Raw genomic sequence first — 23,007 nt, forward strand, 5'->3', positions numbered from 1 at the left:
ATAAACCGCTGCGTCCTCTCTGTGGTTCTTGTGTTCTTGAGTCCACCCGAGCCACTGGAGACACGTACTCTGACACCGAATCGAACAACAATGCTTGTCGTGGTTCTGACCCCGCGATAGTCGTCATGCTCCCGGTGTCTCGGTCACCACGCCCATGGCCGAGACTGTGCAGGTGGTGCCTCCCTCTTCCGTCTGTGGTCGACTAGTTACTAGGTAAAAACCCTGCCCAGCTTCCTACTATGGCTGGCGCTAGTGGTGTTGTCTGCACAACCTACCTTGTTGGAGGCGTCATCAAAGTTTCTATTTGTCGTGGAAGTTGTTGGGGTAGGTCCTAGGATGAAAGTCTCATGCGCTTCTCCCAACATTGATGGTGTCTGTAGGTGTCATTCCCTTCTTGAAGGCTTTGTTGGAGCAAGTCTACTACCGTCCCGCACCTCTTACCGAAGTGGCTCCTTGATGGTTGTGCCTACTTGTGCTTCAACTTCTCTCCACATTGGTTTGTCGAACCCTGGTGTTTGGTGTTGCCACAGTCGTTTGATTCTTCCCAGCGGATACTTGGTCGCTTACGCTCTCTCTAATGGATGCTTTGCTGCCACTGCTGCTATGGCAGATGCTTTGCCACTGATGTCGCTTTAGTCTCCGCACTTAGGCAGATGCTTTGCTGCTAAGTGCGCGATGGCCCCTCTTGCGGATACTGGGGCATGACCCGAACTCTGGGGGATGGGGCGCGGCGAGCCAAGGTTGGTGGATGGGCGTGTTGGGGGCTGGCGGTCGAGGTGTGCGGCGCACCTGGGGTCATGCGGACGGGGCGCGCTCGTCTAGTCGTCCTCATCCCGGCTCCTGGGTCCTGCCCATGCGGAGAGGAGGGGATTCAGGGGGGAGAGTGCGCGGTTGCAGCGGCGGGTGTGGGGAGGAGGCATGTCGTCCGGACTCGCGGAGAGAGAGAGGAGGGGGTAAGGAGGAAGGAGCGGCGTGCGCACTTCTATCCGGATGTCTCGATGCTATTATCTCCCAAATAAAAGAACGAAAACATACGTAAATTAATAATTGGTAAATTTATCACACGAGGTAGATATTATAGAATATCTAATTGGGCATTGTATTACGAAATGAATAGAGAGAGTATCCACGGCTTTGTTGGTTTACGCACTTAATTTGTCAACGAACCTTTTAATAATTATGTAGAGATAATTTAGGCTATGCTGAAGCACGGGATATGTTGACAGGCCTTGTGGACATATATAATTGAAGTATTTTTAGATCTGTTCCATGTTGTACCAAATTCATCTAACAGCTAGCCTTAGATTTAGATTGCACCAAATAACTTCTTTGTTAAAGTGTTCAACGAAACTGCCTTAGGTTGTTGGTCAGTATGTTTGGTTGCTCCTCACGGCTACTGGGTACCAAAATTAACAAAGGCTGCATATATATACCAGCTACTACAGAAACGCTGTTCTCCTTCCTTTTTTTTTGTGCCGAGGACCAAATTAAAGTTTTTCAAACATGGAGCTAGACGCACTGAGGCACAACACACCTGCAGACTTGCAAGATGTAGTTTATAGATGAAAAGTAGTGATAAAAAAATATGTAATGCGGTGCATCATTATTTATTAAGACGTACGTGACTTGACATCCACACAACTATCCTCCTTCTGCATGCACACCCAAATATCCTGGTTTCTATATTTATATCTACTAGACGATACCTATAGTAAACTATATTTAAAGGATTCATAGAGTGATAAAATAGTAAAATTGAAAAATAATCTCCTATATTTAAATTGATACCCTCATCGTGTTAGAATTTTCATGCGACCAAGCACTTACGGAAAATGAACTGAGCATCACTTTTGGGCGGCCGGGATAGAGCAGTTTTTCCTGGCTTTTCCCCATCCGCGCAAACACCTTGTTCCTGGATGCCTGCTCTTTCATCCTTGATCTGTTCGCGCCCACTGCTATACCCGATGCCGCTACTCCCTCCGCCCGAGGCATCGATGCATGGCTGCATTCGCCCGCGCCTCCCTCCACTGGGCACACACGCCTGCATCCTCTTCCACTCGTGAGCAGGAGGTGAAAGTAGCAGATCGAGCACAGAGAAAGAAAGGCAGCGAGCGCCAACACAATCTGAGAACGCTCACCTCCACCGCCGCCCTTGAGGAAGCGTTGCCTCCCTTGACTGTGCCAGCAGCCAAATCAAGCTCGTCATCATCCGTCCACGTAAAAAGCTTTGCAATTGAGGCCCCAGAAGACGGCCACCAAATATTCTATCATTTTTTTGCTTCTGCTACAGCCGGGAGCTATAATTATATAGTACTCCTGTATGGAATTTGAAAGGAGGGATGCGATGGGGCAAAAAGTGGAGACCTGCGGATGTGATTTCCACTTGCATATCTAGTGTGGTTTGATACATTAATGCTGGTTTAGTGGTGATGGTCATTGCGCATTCTGAAGCTGGAGAGAAGTGGGTCCTACATGGTGACGTGGCTTCATGAGATCACAGAAAAATAGCGAAGGGGGCTCTCCTATTTAGGTACGGTAGATTTTACATAGCCCCGGGTATGCTCTATAAATACAAGGGGCAACAATGTTGAGGCAGGACCTTACACATTAATGACCATTTATTTCAGAATTTATTACTGTTTGACCTCTTGTCTCGTTGTGGCTTGACTCGCGTCGCGTTATCTCTCCTGTAGGAAACCCTTGTCCTTCTCACTCCTAGTCTCTAGCGAGGGTGTGGGAGGCCAGGAATGACCCTACAGATTATCGTTTAAAAAGGAATCATCGCAAATAGGAGTAAATTACCGCCACTCCTGCTTTGACATCATCAATCTGGCGTAGGCAAAGTGGGAGAAGGACCAGCAAGATGATTCCCACAAAGCCGAAGGGATCAGTTTGTGTCTAAGGGTCTGCCTTGGTATATATGGCAAGCGTAGAAATGTGGCAAGATATATATAGTGAAACGACATGCTAATTAACTGAAAACATGGAAAGCAATTCAAAAAACATATTTCAAACTTTCGGTTGTTCAAAAGAATATAAAATTTGACATGTCCATATATAGTGGATACAAATATGTGCTCACAAACAAAAGTGGAGATGTAAACTCGCTTTTGAAAATCTACCTACATTTTCTGTCTCCTCGCGAAGCCACGTCACCTGGTATTTCTGTCCCTTGGATTCGCGAATGATGGTCACCACGGCAAGCAACCTTCCAGTAAAGCCCAGCCCCCAACGATGCCGCAGTCACCGCAGCCCGCACTCCTTAGGCTATCCGCACCGCGGCCGCTAAACGGCCCGGCACCGCGCGCCCGCACCGCGCGCCTGTAAACCGGCCTGCAGCGTCCCGGCGGCACAGTGCACCTGGAAGCCCAGCGCGCGCAGCACACACGCTAAACACTGTAGCACAGAGAGAGAGAGAGAGTTGGTGAGAGAGAAAGGGGGAGAGAGGGGAATAAAATATGGAATAGTGGGTATAGAGTATGGGATAGAGATAACACGGGTGCGGAAGAAATGGATATAGAGTAGAGAATCTCAATGACTAGGATAGAATATTCCTTTTTAGAGATGGAAATAGAGGTGGACGAGTGCAGATAGCCTTATCCCTTCAGCCTTCCTCCGCCTCGACAAAAGAAAAACAAAAAAGGAAAAATCCTCCTCCACATCGCTCCGGTGCTCGCCTATGCGGTGCTCCTCGCCTCCCCGTGTGCCGCCTCGGACGCCTCCTCGCTACGCATGCCGTCGCCCCTACAGCCTCCTCCTCGCATGTGCCCGCCCACACCGAGGTTGGCGACGCCACCGCGCCACCCTTCCAGCTCGGGTTACCGGCGCACTCCGCCTCTCCCACCACCGTGCGCTCCACTCCTCCCTCTTGCTGACTCTGGCAGCCCGACGCTGTGCTACGCCAGCACGAGAGCCCCATCGCGGCCAAACCCTAGCGGCACAACCCGGCCGTTGGCGTGAGCTAGCAGATCCAGGTACTGTCATATCTCTCCCTTCCTCACACCTTCGTGTCCACGTCCTTAGGTCGCTCTCACCCACGGTGTTGTCCACCTGATTTCCACTGGCTTTGTTCTCCCACTCACTGTTTCTAGGCATGCATAGGTTACTTCTTCCCATCATTGGGTGCCTACTGTGCGTTCACTAGTAGAGAACAGACCTTTGATCCTCGGCCAAAATGGGCTCTAGTCCCGGGATTTTTTGCGCCCGGGACTAGAGATACCTTTAGTCCCGGTTGGTGGATCCGACCGGGACTAAAGGTCCCTGCCCAACGGCTACTGCGCCAGACAGAGGTGGCAGGGACCTTTAGTCCCGGTTGGAGCCACCAACCGGGACTAAAGGTATACTTTTACTCCCGGTTGGTGGCTCCAACCGGGAGTAAAGGTCTACTCCCGGGCCGTGGCTGCGCCCGGGGTTGGAAAGTTACCTTTAGTCCCGGTTGGATCCATCAACCGGGACTAAATGTTCTCCCTTTATAAATCGGCCGCCTCCTCCTTCCTCTCCGAGCCCGAGCTCAGCACATTTTGAAGCTCACTGCAGTAGTGTTCTTGCTTCCTCCCTCCCTCCATTGTTCCTCCATCCATTCTTCGATTCCTCCGTCGATTTCTTCGATTCCTCCGTCGATTCTTCAGTTGTAAAGGTTACCAATCTCATACTCTCATTTTTTACCATTTTCTTATGCCATTTTGTTCACTATATATATTTATGGTTCTTTATTGTGGTTTTTTTCATTTGTAAGCAATTTGAGCTCAAAATCACTTCAAGCTTACATATTTACATGAAAGAAGGTTAAAGTATATATAAATATAAAGTTAGAAAATAGTTAGAAAATTATAGCAAATTCTTACTAGTTGAACTTGCGGACCGTGTTCAGGTCGGCGAGGATGTTCTCTGCCGAGCGGTAACGGACGTCAAGGAGGAGATTTGATTCTACGAGGGAGAGCGACAACGGTCGTGGAAGACCGTGTTCCCTTCCTCGTAGAATCGGAGCTCTTCCTTGACCAAGTATGGTGCCGTCCGGTGGAGAAATGCTCGTCGAGCTGATCACGTAAGCAAGGTCAACTAGTACGGATGGTTATTTATTCACATGTCCCGATATCGTCGCAGTAGTCTATCAATCACCGTACCTAAACGTAGTATATATAAATAAAAACTTAGAAAATAGTTAGAAAATTATAGAAAATCCGTACTAGTTGAACTTGCGGACCGTGTTCAGCTCGGCAAGCATGTTCTCTGTCGAGCGGTAACGGACATCAAGGAGGAGCTTTGATTCTACGAGGGAGAGCGACAATGGTCGTGGGAGACCGTGTTCCCTTCCTCGTAGAATCGGAGCTCTTCCTTGACCAAGTACGGTGCCGTCCGGTGGAGAAATGCTCGCCGAGATGATCACGTAAGCAAGTTCAACTAGTACGGATGGTTATTTATTCACATGTCCCGATATCGTCGCAGTAGTCTGTCAATCACCGTACTTTTTATTTTAACTTTTTATGAAATGAAAAACTTAGAAAATAGTTAAAAAATTATAGAAAATCCGTACTAGTTGAACTAGTGGACCGTGTTCATTTCGGCGAGCATGTTCTCTGCCGAGCGGTAACGGACGTCAAGGAGGAGCTAGATAATTTTATAGTTTGTTAATTTTATTTGTTTATAAAAGGAGAAATTTATAGTGTATTAAAAAATGAGTATAGAGAGTAGATGGCAACTGCTTCCGGGTCCTCGGCCTCTCATGGGTTTCCAAAGCGACTTAGGCCGGGCCTTCCTCTCATTCCATGCGGCAAGTGTCGTGATGAGACGAAGATTGTGATGGAGTACCGAGTGAAGAAGGAGGGTCCCAATAAGGATCGTATCTTCTACAAGTGTCCGGATCGCAATGTGAGTTATTTTATCGTATTTAATGATTATGGTTAGTTTATACCTATTTTCATGATGGTTGTGATTAAAGTTCTAATTTTTTGTTTTAATTTCAGTGGGATGGCAGTGGACGATGTTCAGGCTTCTACTGGGAGGAAGAGTATGTTGAACTCGTGCAAAAATATCTTGCACAACAGGCAGATACGGCGGCTAATGAGGCAGTGATCCAGCCGAAGAAGCCCAAAGATGTTGCACAATCGGGGGAATCTGTCTGTTTTAGTTGAGATTGGTCGCGAAATCCTTGTGCTCCTGAAATGTATTTTAGCTTTAGTTCTTTTAGTGGTAGTTGGGATTGTCTACATTGTAGCGATGCTTTCATAAATTTGTATCTTTTGTGGTGGCACGCATGTTGTATAAATAATTAATTATGATCTAGGTTTTAATATGATATTTATGTCATGTAATGCAGATGAGCCGTCATTGGATGTATAATGCTGATCGCCGCTCCCAAGAGTTCATTGACGGCGTGCATTCTTTGTTACGTGCGGCCGAGGCAAACAAACGCGACGGTTTCATGTGCTGCCCATGTGCCATATGTAAGAATACGGTGGAATATCCTTGCTCAAGGACTCTTCATTCACACTTGTTCAAGTCGGGTTTCATGCCAAACTATATTTGTTGGACAAAGCACGGAGAAACCGGTGTTGTAATGGAAGAAGGTGAAGAAGAACAATGGGACGACAATGATATTATTCCTGATGGTGCGTGCTTCAATGATACTGCAATGGGAGAAGCTGAAGAAGAGGTAGCCGCAGAAGATGAGCCGGCTGATGATCTTTGTCAGGTCATTCGTGATGCACAAAGAGAATGTGAAAGTGAAAAGGAGAAGATCAAGTTCGAGCGGATGCTAGAAGATCACAAGAAATTGTTGTACCCAACTTGTGATGCAAGGCAGAAAAAGTTGGGAACCACACTAGAATTGCTGCAATGGAAGGCAAAGAATGGTGTATCTGACAAGGGATTTGGAGAGTTACTAAAAATCCAAAAAAGATGCTTCCGAAGTACAATGAATTGCCCGCCACTACCTACGAAGCAAAATAAGTTGTCTGTCCTATGGGGTTAGAAATAGAGAAGATACATGCATGTCCTAATGATTGTATCCTATACCGTGGCAAAGAGTACAAGAAATTGGATGCATGCCCGGTATGCCATGCGTCGCGGTATAAGATCAGGCGAGATGACCCTGGTGATGTTGAGGGCGAACGTCCGCGTAAGAAAATCCCTGCCAAGGTTATGTGGTATGCTCCTATAATACCACGCTTGAAACGTCTGTTCAGAAACAAAGAACATGCAAAATTGTTACGATGGCACAAAGAAGACCGTAAGGTAGATAATATGTTGAGACACCCTGCTGATGGGTCCCAGTGGAGAGCAATCGACAGAGAATTCCCGGAGTTTGCAAATGACGCAAGAAACTTAAGGTTTGCTTTAAGTACAGATGGTATCAATCCTTTTGGAGAGCAGAACAGTAGTCATAGCACTTGGCCTGTTACTCTAAGTATCTACAACATTCCTCCTTGGTTATGCATGAAGCGGAAGTTCATTATGATGCCTGTGCTCATCCAAGGCCCTGAAGCAACCTGGCAATGACATCGATGTGTACCTGAGACCACTTATTGACGAACTTCTCATTTTGTGGAATAAAGAAGGTGTACGTGTGTGGGATGAGTACAAACAGGAACACTTTGATCTGCGAGCATTGTTGTTCGTAACAATCAATGATTGGCCTACTCTAAGTAATCTTTCAGGACAGTCAAACAAGGGATATAATGCATGCACACACTGCTTCGGTGATATTAGAGGTGTATTCTTGAAAAAATGTCGAAAGGTCGTGTACCTTGGCCATCGTCGATTTCTTCCTGGAAATCACCCCGTAAGAAAGAAAGGCAAGCATTTTAAAGGGAAGGCAGACCACCTGACCAAGCCTCGCAACCGAACCGGTGAGGATGTACTCGATATGGTCAATGATGTGAAAGTCGTCTTTGGAAAAGGACATGGAAGCCAACCTATTCTGAAAGACGCTAACTGGTCACGCACCCATATGGAAGAAAAAGTCCATATTTTGGGACCTACCCTATTGGCAAGTCCTGGAGGTCCGTAGCTCGATCGACGTGATGCACCTAACGAAGAATCTTTGTGTGAACCTGCTAGGCATTATGGGTGTGTATGGAAAGCCTAAGGACACATTTGAAGCACGACAGGACTTGCGTTGTTTGAGAGAAAGAGACAACCTGCATCCAGAGAAGACAGATGATGGATGCCATTACTTACGTCCTGCTAGCTACACTCTAAGCAAAGAGGAGAAGGAAATCATGTTTGAATGCTTAAACAACATCAAGGTACCATCTGGATTCTCCTCGAATATAAAGGGTATTATAAATGTGCCAGAGAAGAAATTCTGTAACTTAAAGTCCCATGACTGTCACGTTCTCATGACGCAATTACTTCCAGTTGCATTAAGAGGAATTCTACCTCCAAATGTACGTCTAGCCACCGTGAAGCTATGTGCATTCCTCAATGCAATTTCTCAGAAGGCAATTGATCCAACTGATCTAGCTAAACTACAGAATGATGTGGTTCAATGTCTCGTCAGCTTTGAGTTGGTGTTCCCTCCTTCCTTCTTTGATATTATGACACGCCTCCTAGTTCACCTAGTCAAGGAGATTTTCACTCTCGGTCCTGTGTTCCTACACAACATGTTCCCCTTAGAGAGATTCATGGGAGTCCTAAAGAAATATGTTCACAACCGTGCTCGCCCAGAAGGAAGCATCGCCAAGGGCTATGGAACAGAAGAGGTCATTGAGTTCTGTGTTGACTTTATTCCCGACCTTGACTCGATTGGTGTTCCTGAATCGACACATGAGGGGAGACTAAGCGGAAAGGGGACACTAGGGAGGAAAACATATATTGGTACGGATGATGATTATTTCAATAAAGCGCACTACACAGTTCTATAGAACTCCTCTTTGGTAGATCCGTATATTAAGACACACAAGGATCTCTTACGATCCGAGTTTCCAGGGAAGACTGAAGCTTGGATTACGCATAAGCACATGGAAACTTTCGGCGGTTGGTTGCGAAAAAAATGTCAAGGTGATGAGAGCATCCATGAGCAACTGTATTTATTGGCTATGCAACCATCATGGCATATCGTCACATACAAAGGGTACGAGATAAATGGGAACATATTCTACACAGTAGCCCAAGATAAAAGGAGTACCAACCAAAACAGTGGTGTCCGCATAGATGCCGCAGACCCGAATGGGAATAAGCAGACATATTATGGACGCATAGATGAAATATGGGAACTAGAATATGCACCTACTTTGAAGATCCCATTGTTCAAGTGCCAATGGGTCAAGGTGACCGGAGGCGGGGTAACAGTAGACAACGAGTATGGAATGACAACAGTAGACCTTAGTAATATTGGGTACAAAGACGAACCATTCGTCCTTGCCAAGGATGTGAATCAGGTGTTCTATGTCAATGATATGTCTACCAAACCAAAAAGAGGGAAAAACGATAATGACTCAACCAAAGAGCCAAAGCGCCACATAGTTCTTTCAGGGAAAAGAGTCATCGTGGGAATTGAGGACAAGTCGGACATGTCAGAAGAATATGAAAAGGATGACCGAATTCCGCCCTTCAAAGTGAACAAAGACCCTAGCATCTTGGTAAATGATGAGGACACTCCATGGTTACGAAGCGATCATAACCAAGGGACATACGTAAAGAAGAAGTTCACTGCTGTGCCCACTTGATGATATAGTGATTTAATATAGTGTGTGTTTAAGATATTATGTAATAATTGTGAATTCAGATGTTTATTATGTCATGTTTCAAATTAAATCAATGTTTGATTTGGTGGGATTTCTCTCTCAAAAAGGTAAATTAGGATACTGAGTGATGAAAAATTAAAATATTAATGTTAAAATGATGTGAAAACAAATTTCCTGTCCAAAACCAATAGTTTTAATAATTTTAATTAAACACTACATTTTTGCATTAACGAAATAATAAATATTAGTTACATTATGTTTTATAATTCTAACAAAAAATAAAAAAAGTTAGGTTATAGATTTTTCCTATGTGCAATAAACAAAAAGAAAATTCATATTTTTAACAAAATAATTTTATGCCTTTTATTTAATTTACTATGTATTTAACAAAAACTATTGCATTTCTATTGTATTTAACAAGACTATTGCTTAAAACAGGCGGGAAACAAAACTGCAGGCCACCTTTACTCCCGGGTGGGAAGCCCACCCGGGAGTAAAGGTGGGCTGTAGTTTCGTGGCCCGCCAAAAAAACTCTTTACTCCCGGTTGGTAATACGCACCGGGAGTAAAGGGTTTTTACTCCTGGTTGGTGGCTGGCACCGGGAGTAATTCTCTCTGGTATATAACCTCCAGCGCCTGGCGCAGATCGATCCGCTCGTCTTCTTCCTCATCGAACACCGCCGCCCTCTTCTTCCTCGCGCCGCGTCCGTTCGCCTTCTGTGACACCGGCGCCGCCCTCTTCTTCCTCGTGCGGCCTCCACCGCGCGCGCCCGTGCCCCTCCTCCGCGCGCGCCCGTGGCCCTCCACCGCGCCCTCCTCCGCGCCCAAGGTCGGCCTCCACCGCGCGTTGCCCCACCGCGCCCGAGGCCCTCCACACTGCCGAGCTCGATCGAGGTGATATATTCGTCGATCTCTTTGTACATTCGTCCGAGCCCTCCACTGCCGAGTTATAGATCACGTCGAAAACTATAACTTTGGTGTAAGCCATGTCAATGCTCGAGGTCGATTGAAAATTCCAAATTTTGAATCACAAAATCTAGGAACTAAAAATGAATATTTGGAACTCTAAATGATTTTAAATAAAAAACATATCTTAACGCAAGTTTTGAATATTTGGATATTATATGGATAAATTAGCAAGTTTAATTAGAGTGTCAAAAACTGCATTTTATGGTACAAAAATACATTTTAAGATCACTGGGACCTGAACTCATGACAAGTTTAATTAAGGACCACCAATGAAATTACTTTAGAAATTAATTAGATCGGTGTAAATCCATGGCTTGTATAATAAACACGTTATATATTATTTGGAAACAACGCTACGAACCATCCGCTAATGAACTTTCGTTACAAACTCCTCAGGATGGCAACCATTGTCGTTGTCACTAAAGCTAAAAATGATCCAGCCCATCAACCGCCATATATTCATCACTATATGATATGCCATTATTCCAAGATGCAGTTTCAATAGAAGAATTTTTTCTATCTTCATAGATCAATGTTTGTTAATGAAATTTTATCCAAATATATTCATGTAGGGTCTTTTTTTTGAAGGATTTGTTGTAGGATATATAATGGTCAAATAGGAACTCAATTTTGATACCTAGTTTGTAAACTAAGCGTTTTTTAGTTTATCAAAAATATCACATGTGATGATGTTAGCAGTTTTGGTTGGACTTGCATGCATGGCTACAGACAATCACGCACCGACACCGCCCCGGCCCGCCTCACGTCGTCGTCGTCGTCAGCACGCCAGCCCGCCTCACGTCATCGTCGTCAGCACACCGGCCACCGCGCCGACACGTATATATACGTCATTTGTATTCATATGCATTTCGTCCATGCGTTTCTATGTATACGGCGGAGCACCGCCGCCCTCGTTCACCCATGTGTACAGACATATATACGGCGGAGTGGAGCACCGCCACTCTTGTCACACCGCCCTTTCTCGTGGCCTAGTTGATCAACATTCGTATTATCGTTATCGTTAATGCTAAATAATCACACCAGGGCGAACCGCGCTGTTGATGTCACCGACGTGGTTCGCCCTAGTCACCGATGCAATTTGCCCTCGGCCGTTTATGTATAGCCCTAATTCGCCCTAGTACCGACGTAGTTCGTCCTAGTGTGGCGAATTGCGTCCGTGACCGAGGGGCAAGATTTAATAATGCATATTGTTCGTAGATTTTACGCATGTAATAAGCAAAGATTTGACGTACTATATATTGGTTTTGTTTTTTGAAGCTAGATGGCCGACCCAAGAAATATGGATGAGGAGGAGTTGATGATGAATTTGATCAACACTGGCACTCAAGTTGCCGGCGATGATGGTGCTAAAAATAACGTGCAAGAGGATGCAGATGACGGGAGTCAGTACTTAGCTCTTGAACAAAATGAGCAACAACATATTGGCCAAGTATATATTTTTTATTATTAGCTATATATATTATCATATGTCTTATGTGTGCTCATGACATTAAAAATAATGTTTATGTTTTGTAGCCCTCTGGATCGACATCAACAACTACAACGAAGAGTAAAAATGTTCGAGGTCCCAAAAAGCCATTGGAGGGTCGCTTCATCATCTCGGAGTTCAATGTGGATACAGGAGAACCGGGGGGGCCGAATAAAATAAAATTTGTGCACCACTGTGGTTACCTTGTACGGGACCGGCTCTCGATTAGTACCCGTGAATGAAAGAAGAAGACCAATGCTCCTCATATCAGTTTTGTCTCCGATCGTGACAAGGCGTTAATTTGGAATGATGTCTTGGTACATTTCACGCTCCAAACAGGTGGTTATGATGATATAATAGATGGTGATGAATTGAAGGAGCGAGTTAGGGATTGGGCAATGAAGAAGATGGCCACCTAGTTTTAGACTTGGAAGAAACACCTATACACGACGTATGTCAAGAAGAACATAGCACCAGATTTTACTGTCCCAGGCCCGATCTCAAAGCAGAGGCCCTATTGGGATAAGTTTGTATAGTACAAGACTTCGGAAGAGGGTGTGAGTCGGGTGATAAAGAACCAACGTAATGCCCAACAGAAGACATACCACCATACCTTGGGATCAGGTGGCTACCCAACTGCCATTAAGAAGTGGAACAAAATGGAAGCAGACCTTCTTGCCAAGGGTATCAGACCAGAATCACTCGAGTGGGGAGAACGTGCAAAGAATTGGTTTTTCGCTCATGGGGGAACACTAGACCAGAAGACAGGGAAGTGTGTTTATGGCGCAAGACTGCAAGAAGCAGCAGAAAGATTGTTTTATGCTCAGAGAGCTACTGCTAGTGGTGCGTTCAGGCCCAACAGAGAGAAGGATGAGCTGACATACGCCATCGGGACTATTGAACATGGTGGCCGAACTAGAGGCAAAGGAAGTGTCTCGTGGGAGCATGGATTCCCTCAGGACAGACCTTCCTACAGAAGTCGCTAGAGAAAGAAGGAAGAAGAGGCACAGCGGCTCCAGAGGTTGGAGGAAGCGGTGCGTGAAGCACAGGAGCGGGAAAAAAACCTTGAAGCGAGAATGCAGGAGGAAATCAGAAGGCAAGTGCAAATAGCAGTGAGTGCAAGCAAGCAGGCATCAGAGCCAGGAATCAACATTAGCCAATCTGTTCAGTTGAAAAGCAGCTGCGCTTCCACGAAGATACCAAATCAAGGGGACACAGGACTGCGCTTCCCTGTGGATGACGTCACTGAACCTTGTACAACGTGTGAGCTACACATTCCGAAGGAGAATTCCACAATCAAGGTGGCTATCGGTCTTGTTAATCCTATCGATCGAACCAAGACACCAAGGATTCATGGGAATATAATCCAAGAAGGATATGCTACTATCTCGGTAGATAAAGCTGAAAAAGGTTTTAGTGATTTGCCTCTTGACATTCCTGGAGGTGATGGCGAGAAGACTCTAGGAGAAGCGGAGAAGACATTCATTCTATGGTGCAAGCGCTACATCATCATTCTAGGGATGTCGGCTCCACCTCCTCCTGAACTACCTCACCATAGGTACGTGCGGATGAAAACACTACATCATTAATTTGTATTGGCTTAAATAATTAACAATCTGCTCATAATAATATGTCATTCCTTTTTTTGTAGCAGATCCTCCCCCAACCTAAATCCAATTGTTCAATCGCCAGATCATCATAGTGCTCTGTACGATGACATTGTGTTGGAAGACGAGGCTGCATCCACACCATCTCCAAGGAGGTCTCCAACGCCGCAGCCACCACCTCCAAGGAGGTCTCCAACGCCGCTGCCAACACCTCCAAGGAGGTCTCCAATGCCTCCCCCGCCCCCGCCTACCAAGAAGCCTAGCAAGAGGCTAGCCCCTCAAACGAAGAACCAGTCCCCGCCTGCAAAGAAAGCCACTGTGAAACCAAGGGCTATTCCCAAAATAATATCTGAAGAGAAGGAAGAAGGAACTGATGCATATAAAAAAGACATGTCTAGATTCTATGACAAACTTAAAATGAATCAAGAAGCAAGGAGAAACCCGGAGAAACCGTACTTCTTCGTAGCTCCAGATATTCTAAGAAAAAAGGTGACTTCTTACCAGCAACAACAGCGGGAATCTCATAAGTCGTCCAAATCAACGTTATCAGACTATGACCGCACTCTCACCAAGTCAATTGAGGCGGCACAGAAAAAGAAGCGGGCAGGGAAAGGAGTTGCCCAACTCGGACAACAAGCGCACCAATCAATCCCCCCGCTAGTTATTGGTAATGAATATGGTTCGAATTTAGGATTAATGCATCAGGCAAACATACCTCCGGATGTCGATTTGGATCACCTTGGTGAATTTCTTGATGAGACTGGTCTCGACCTTTACCAGATGTTTAGTGATGGAAACATTGAGAGTGCGGCGGAGGTTGATATTTGGAAGAAAAAATTTGTACTAGGCCAGAGTCTATACAACCCTCAAGCCTTATCTGATCTGGGGACACAAATGTACCTGCTAAACAAGTGGTACATGCAGGCGTCTACCAGTGGAGACTTCTGCGTTGGTGTCAGAATTAGAGATGAACATTGGTTCCGTGGCGATGATGTTATGTATGTTGACTTTGCAGAATTTCATCAACTATGCCATCTGACCTCTCTGGACAAAGTTATCATTAGCTGCTATTGCCTGTAAGTAATAATTCTTTCGATCTATTATTAAACTCATCATATGTGTGTATATGCATATAAATTATCCTAACAAGTACTATATATATGCAGATTTACAATGACAGAGCTCAGAAAGGAAGGCTGCAATGAAATTGGTTTTGTTGATCCCCATATAGTATTCAAAGACCCAATTACTCCAAAGACTAATTGGAAGTCTGAGTCAGAGAATAACATCATGAACTTCTTAGTGAACCAACGCCACAAGAAGGATATACTCTTTCCCTATAACTTCAAGTGAGTGTTAATCATGTCGATCATAGTCTTAATGGCTCATATGTTGATTCTAGTTAATTAATGAGTGTTATGCGTTATATCCTATAAACACATGCAGCAATCACTGGATATTGATGGACATCGATCTGGTGAAAAGTCACTTGATAATCTATGACTCGATGAGAAAACCACAACAAGACTACCAAGATATGATAGATATTATCCAGAGGTAATTTCGGGATCTCTAGCAACTATATATACACACAAACATGATGATTAACTATATCTGATGACGTGGCAAATTTTTTATTGGGCAGTGTTTGGAAAACCTTTATTGAGAAGCAACACATGGAAAAATGCAAAGCGCCACTGAATGTAATCCCTTTGAAAGTAAGTCCCCTGAATCGCATCATCTTTATTAATTAAACATATAGCTTTCACCGGATCACCAGATTAGATGACAAATCTTTTTCTCGTAAAGTGGTGTCTGAGGCAGGAACAGGGAAACAACTACTGTGGTTACTATGTTTGCAAGTTTATCAAGGTGCTCTCCCAAAGAACTCCTACAGAGAGACTTAAAGTACGTTAAAAATACACTATATATTCATTTAATTATTATTATTGATTGTGTTACTATGTCTTTATATATATATATATATGTACATATATTAATTTATTTTTCTTTAATTCAAACCTGTAGACTCGATAGTTGGAGGAAAAGGTCATACGGCAAGACCAAATCAAAGCAATTCAAGAGTCTATAGCCGGATTTTTTAATGAGCAGGTCATCGATTCCAAGGGCGAGTTCTACTTCGACCCAACACTGCCATTGAAGCCAAGCTAGAGGATGAGAGAAAATTTGTTATGTCACAACAACTATAATGCAATCTTTTGTAATATATGCACATGAAATAATATAATGTAAAATACACATATGCATTTCTATGCTTGAATTGTGTAATTTAATACGTTCATTGTGCTTGAACCGAAACATACTATATGCGCGTATAAATGTATAATTAGCAGCGTACAATACGACTTCGAAAACCTATTTTGAAAAGAAAACAAAAAAAATGAAAAGAAAAGAAAAAAGAAAAAAATCTTTAGTCCCGGTTCGTATTACCAACCGGGACTAAAGGTGCCGGCCCTCGTGGCATGTCAGGAGGCACCTTTAGTCCCGGTTGGTGTTACCCACCGGGACTAAAGGTCCTCCTTTAGTCCCGGTTCCTGACCCGGGACTAAAGGACCCCCCCCTTTAGTCCCGGATGCTTGCTCCCGGGTGGGGAACCGGGACTAGAGGGGGTTCTCCACCGGGAGTAAAGCTCGGTTCTCTACCAGTGGTTACCTTCGCAGGCAAACTTTCATTGTGCCAGTGTGGAATTAGCCCTTACATACTCACATACTCTTCGTGGTTTCCTCATTACTTTGCTTCGTATGTATTTGATTTTTCAGGCTGCCAAATTAATTTGGGAATACATAACAGGATGCTCCAGTAAATGGATCCATTGAGAGGTTCAATAAACTGAGTGGTAGTGATTCATGATGCTTCAATCATGTATTATTGCACCTGCTTCCAAATTGGTTTATTCCACGCTAATCGCAGTTGGAGAAATTTCTTTTTTTCTTTTTTGAAACGTTGTTTCGCTGTGAAATTCCAACAATTACCGACCTACTATTGTTGTGGTAATTTCATATTCCTACTCCACACTGTACTCTTCACTAGGTGAATTTCATACTAACAGCTACTTATGTTATATGGTCTTTACAGGATGCCCTTTCCACTGATATCCCATCTTTATTCTCACCCCTTTCGGTGGTTGGTTGGGTGCTGCCTCTGCATTTGACATCCATTTCTTTGTGATTTCTTTTTAGTTGCCTTACAGAACTTTAGTATGCTTTGATTCATTCTTTCAAGAGTGCCCGACATTGCAGAATTCTACATGGCCATACCATGGTGGATTGTAGTTCCAAAAGATGGAGCTTAGACCCACCATCCATATCTATTCAAGGTTAGAATTTTTTCCATCTTATATGCCCAGCCTAGGAAAAAAATATGTTTTCCCTCTAACTGAGGTAGTTTGTTTTTGTAGGCAATATCTCAGACAGATTGCCAGTTGTTCCTGCGAATATTTTCCCTACTTGCTGCTGAATTTCAGACTATGAACCTACCTACAGTTTCCTTCTGTACATGCAGAAATAGGTTCATATGCACATTGCACAAAGATATTAAAAGTCAGTACCTGTACATTAATAGGTCTTTTGGCCTACGTATTATTACTTGCCCGAATAGATTTCCTTCCAAAATATATATGTGTGTCTATTTCCTAATTTATGCCATCTTTGTTAGCTTTAATATTATTTTTATTATGCTTTACAAAATCTCCTTGTGTCCACTTGCTGCTTAGCTCTATGGTTTATGCAGACAATCACATACATTTATCTGGCCCGTTTGTTACTTAGTGCTTATTTTTCACCGTGTGCTTTGCATTATCTGCAAAATTTCGAACAATTTTATACGCTACCGTTGCCTTCTCATGCTACATTTTTATGCTTGCTAGCCGGGTTGTTCCTGCTAGTATTTATATATCTGCTATATCTATCTATCTATCTATCTTGTTTGTATGAAAATGATAAATTCCAGGTACATCTACACTACAAAACAAAATCTAGGATTTTTGTCTTCTACTGCACATGCATATTTAATTTGTCATTCTCATATGAATTTTGTAGTTTGAGTTTGCATCCCAATTTTTACACAGGAGCATATATTTTTATGCACTATGGATATTCCAAACTTGAAAAAACTTTGAACGACTAAAAATATGTTTTTTAATTGGTTTTTATGTTTCCACCTAGTACGTGAATACGATAGATCAATGAAGTGTACAATACTCATGAAACTCGCCACCTAAAATCTACCTTGGCTGTTTAATCGAAGAATACATAAGGTACATAGATATTCCCAACCCTTTCACAATATTTTTCAAACCGATGGCTGCACACGCTGTACACACAGTGCAGGAGGCATATGATTACTCCCTGAATCCTCAAATATATGATATTTTAGGCATTTTATTACATATAGTTAACTCTCCCCTAACCATGGGAGATATTATGCTTACTATATTTTGAACTTGGTTTTTTGGTTGAGAATAGACATTAATGGTAGGTAGGCATACGACGAGTGTAAAGAAGGATTAATTAACCTAAAATTTGTTATAATTTGGGATAATCTTTTATTGATGACCATACCTTATATATTTCAGTGTAGGGAGTAGTACATTGATTAAAGTAAAATTACGAGTTCTCTGGATGAGAAAGGTTCAATTCCTTTCTGATCACGTAAGGCATCAAACCTTGTTCTAGGTAGCTTTGGGTCTGTTTGGATCGTTGGACTAAATTTTATTCATATGAAGTTTAGCTCTAGACCATCTAAATGGCGGATTGAAAGGTGGACTAGTTTTTAGTTTAGTTAGAAGATACTCTGTGCATTACTGTGGAGATTACACAAAATTAAAAATGAAATTAAGTAGAGATGACATGGATAGTTTGCATTAAGAGATTGAAAGTTAGTGTCATGACATGTCTGTTAGTGAAATATGATGTGGATAGTTAGTGGAACATAATGTGGATGTCTTGCATGTTGTGGTAAAACTTGAGATGACGTAGATAGCTTACATTAAGAGGTTGGAAGTTAGTGGCATGACATGACTATTAGTGAAAGGTGATGTGGATGTCATGTATGTTGAGATAGAACTTGAGATGGCGTGGATAGCTTACATTAAGAGACTAAAAGTTAGTGGCATGGCATGGCTATTAGTGGAAGATGACGTGGATGTCTTGTATATTGAGATAGAACTTGAGATGACGTGGATAGCTTGCATTAAGAGGTTGGAAGTTAATGACATGACATAGCTATTAGTGGAAGATGATGTTGCTTGTGTGTTGAGATGGAACTTGAGATGGTGTGGGTAGCTTACATTAAGATGTTGGAAGTTAGTGGCATGACATGACTATTAGTAGAAGATGATGTGGATGTCTTGCATATTGAGATAGAACTTAAGATGACGTATTAAGAGGTTGGAAGTTAATGGCATGTCATAGCTATTAGTGGATGTCTTGTATGTTGCGATAGAACTTGAGATGACATGGATAGTTTGCATTAAGAGGTTGGAAGTTAGCGGCATGACATGGCTATTAGTGGAAGATGATGTGGATGTCTTGCATGTTGAGATAGAACTTAAGACGACGTGGATAGCTTGCATTAAGATGTTATAAGTTAGTGGCATGATATGACTATTATTAGAAGATGATGTGGATGTCATCTGTTAGCCACTATAAATAGAGGTACCAGTATGGATACGGAGCAATCTGAGCCAGTCGCAGCCAATAACCAGTAATAATAATAAGGTTGGTATATATGGCTGCGAAGGAGGCTGCTGTTAACAAGGAGACCGGGGATACAACGGTTGCCGCCACCGCTGCTGGCGCTTACTTACCTGCCTGCGTGTGGGGTGACTTCTTTGTGACTTAACACTCCTCCGTCACAGGTAATATACTACGCGACATGAACAGATGATCGATGTTGTTTTGATGGTGGTAGATGTACAGCGTCTCTCTGGCCAGTAGTCCGGTCCCTCTTCTCTCATGGTGTGGTTTCTTGTGCTCATGCGGACAATCGAACTCCGCAATGTGAAACAGTTTCACCCTCGCCCCGGCCCTAGAAACGGTAGTGGACCGCCGGTTCTAGAATAAACTGCGGTGATAAGGGTAGATAACCATTTTTGTAGTAGTGACTGCTCACTCATCTATTCTCAACTCAAGAAGAATGCACTAAAGACGTGTTTGCTTGAAAACCTAATACAAACAGAGTTGTCTCTGGTCCAGGTAGTAGATCCAGGCGTTCAATTTCATTCGTCATCCTAAAGTCTGGATCGCTGCCTAACACAAGGCCATCCTTGCGCGCAGCAGGATGCACGCCTCCGTGTATACATTTTGCTGAGATTTTATATTACAGGCACGCGTTTTATTAGGCATAAAAAAATTCAAACAATTCAAGATTAATTGTCTAATATTATTGATCTCAAAGTCAAGAAACTAATACGGAATATTTATATTCAGAAATGTTATTCTACACACTTGGAAGGAACCAAGAGACACAGCTTCCTTAGAGCATCATCTACACTGCAGGATTCTTTACCACAATATTTAGAAGAAAAAACAACAAATCAAGCTCCAAAAGATTGTCTAATAAACTACTCTCCATCTTTTTCGCTCTCCAAAACCACCCTTCATGCTCTCCACTAATAGAGAGACTACATCACTCTTTAAATTCAATGTACGGTAGTTTTCTAATGAGTTTTTTTACACAAGAAAAATTATGATGAGCTATTGGAGTATAGAGAACGAAACTTAATTAGAGAGCCTGTTGGAGACACAAGAGATGCATAAAGTGAATATTTAGCATAGGGCCGGGTCGAGACATGACAATGCTCAAGGTGGTGATTGAGGGGGCAATCAATGAACCGGATTGCTCACCTAGGGTATGCGACTGAGGGGGTCGATGGGGCACCTGCACAACATTAAGTCATAGATGCACAACTTTAGTAGTATGTTGAGGACGATGATGACACGGTCGCTAGGGCATTGGAACCCCCTCCCCCTCCATGGACCCTGGTGCCATCATGGTGATCCAGACGCTTGGATTTCGCAGTCCATATATGCCTACTGCCACCACCGCTGTTGTTGTTGCTTGTTGGAGGAGGTGAGATCCGGTCTCAAGGGGTTGGAGCCGTCGTCATGCATTTGCATCGTCGGAGCTCCAACAAGCTCATTGACGACAACGCGTTGCCGCCCAAGGCGACAAAAGGGGAGATCGATAGGTGTGCGCAGTCTCCTCTAGATGGCTCTTGACAAGGGAGACAGATGATGAAGGAGCATAGAGGGGTGTAGGAGGCTATAATGTGCTTAAATTTTCATAGGCAACCCGTATAAAGGAGGCTGCCTCTGAAATGAGCTAACTTTTAGCGGTGACCTTCCTTAAGATGAGATAGATGATCTCATCTGAAAATCGATTTCCAGTGGCGATGAGTGAAAACTGAGCCTATAACATGTCTACAAATAAAACCATTGTCTCTTTAATGAAATCGTTTTTGCAGTGGTGTATAGCTAGTAAGTCTTCAGTATTTAAAGTCGATCGTATAAATATTGAGTCATTTGATAGCAGAGGTCCGAAGAGTGGATGAGAGAGAGGGCAGATGAGCTCAAGGGGCAAGTGCGCCGGATGTTTGTGACCAGCAAAGACTTGAGCATAGCTGACATGCTGAGTCTGGTGGACACCCTTAAACGCCCTGGCATAGACAACCATTTCCATGAGGAGATTGACGTGGCTTTAAGCCGTATCCACAGTGAAGAGCAGGATTATTTTGACGGCTCCAGCGATCTGCATGTTGTTGCGCTCAGGTTTGGTCTGCTTAGACAACATGGCCTCTGGGTATCAACAGGTATTGCTATAATAACTCACCGGTTGACATATTCATGTTTTAGTTTGTTTTAATTTGTACGTAGCATATGTAAGTAACTAAAACTAGGGATTCTAGCGCATTGCTAGACTTGATGATTTCACTAGCTAGATCTGCTCCTAGTATATAGACGAAAAAGGGTATATATATGATCTTCTAATGAATTTATGTGCATAATTTACAGATGTGTTTGGCAAATTCAGAGATGTCGTGGGTAGTTTCAGTATGGATTTGGCAACAGATACCAGGGGACTACTTAGCCTGTACAACGCAGCTCACATGGCAGTTCCTGGAGAGGCTGTCCTAGATGACGCCATCGCCTTCGCGAGGCGCCAAAAGGCAAGCTCTGGTCACCGATGGTGGAGCAGGTGTCCCGCGCCCTCAATATCCCACGCCCTCGCTGGGCACGGCGGCTGGAGGCCATGTACTACATCACTGAGTATGAGCGAGAAGAGGCGCACAACGCCACAATTCTTGAGTTGGCGAGGCTGAACTTCAGTATAGTCAGGCCTCTCTACATCGAGGAGGTCAAGAACCTCTCCTTGTGAGTACTCCTACACATCAGTACACACATCCTTGAGCCCTTAAGTCATCTTCTCTCCTTTATGTTCTTAGCTGACAATGTGCTAATATATATAACTAATTTCATCTAATGATTAAATTAAAGATGGTGGAGAGATCTCTACAACGATGTGAAGCTTCCCTATGCTCGGAATCGCATCGTGGAAACACACTTGTTTTCCAGTGGAGTGTTCCCTGAGAAGGAGGACTCCCGTGCACGAATCATATTCACCAAGACGTTTGCATTCTTGAGCCCAATGGATGACACCTACGACTACGATACTCACGCAACCTTGGAGGAGTGACAGATACTCACCGAAGCTATACAAAGGCATGGTATTTTGCTTATTTTTTATGGTTATTAATATCTACTACACAGGCTATAAATTGTCACTTCACTACAGGAAGACGACGGAGCATTAGTGATAAAATGATGATGTGGCTAAATTTATCTTTGCCACTAATGCCCATACTATTTGTGACAAAACTAGTTTTCATCACTATTATATTGGTTATTAATGACAAAATATTAATTCGCCACAAAAAGCATCTTTAGAGTCAAATCGAGTGGCGAAACATTGTTTTGCCACTATTTAACAATATATCTTGGCAAAAAATATTTCTCACTGATATGACATTTATTAGTGGCAAAAAAAATTTATCGCAACAAGACACACAATTAGTGAGAAAATATTGTGGCGAAATTTAAATTTGCCACTACTTGCCATGTTGTTTGTGAAAAAAACTAATTTTCATCGTTGTTATATATGTCGGTTACTAGTGACAAAATATTAATTTACCACAGAAAGCATCTTTAGTGGCAAATCGAGTGGTGAAACATTGTTTT

General features: G+C 43.3%; 1 pseudogene; it reads left to right on the forward strand.

The window, feature by feature from the left end:
• The first annotated feature begins 3,649 nt into the window (after positions 1–3,649).
• On the forward strand, positions 3,650–22,583 carry LOC136500114 (eudesmanediol synthase-like; annotated as a pseudogene).
• The last annotated feature ends 424 nt before the right edge of the window (positions 22,584–23,007 follow it).

This window comes from Miscanthus floridulus, chromosome 13, assembly GCF_019320115.1.
Source record: "Miscanthus floridulus cultivar M001 chromosome 13, ASM1932011v1, whole genome shotgun sequence".
Lineage (NCBI taxonomy): Eukaryota > Viridiplantae > Streptophyta > Magnoliopsida > Poales > Poaceae > Miscanthus > Miscanthus floridulus.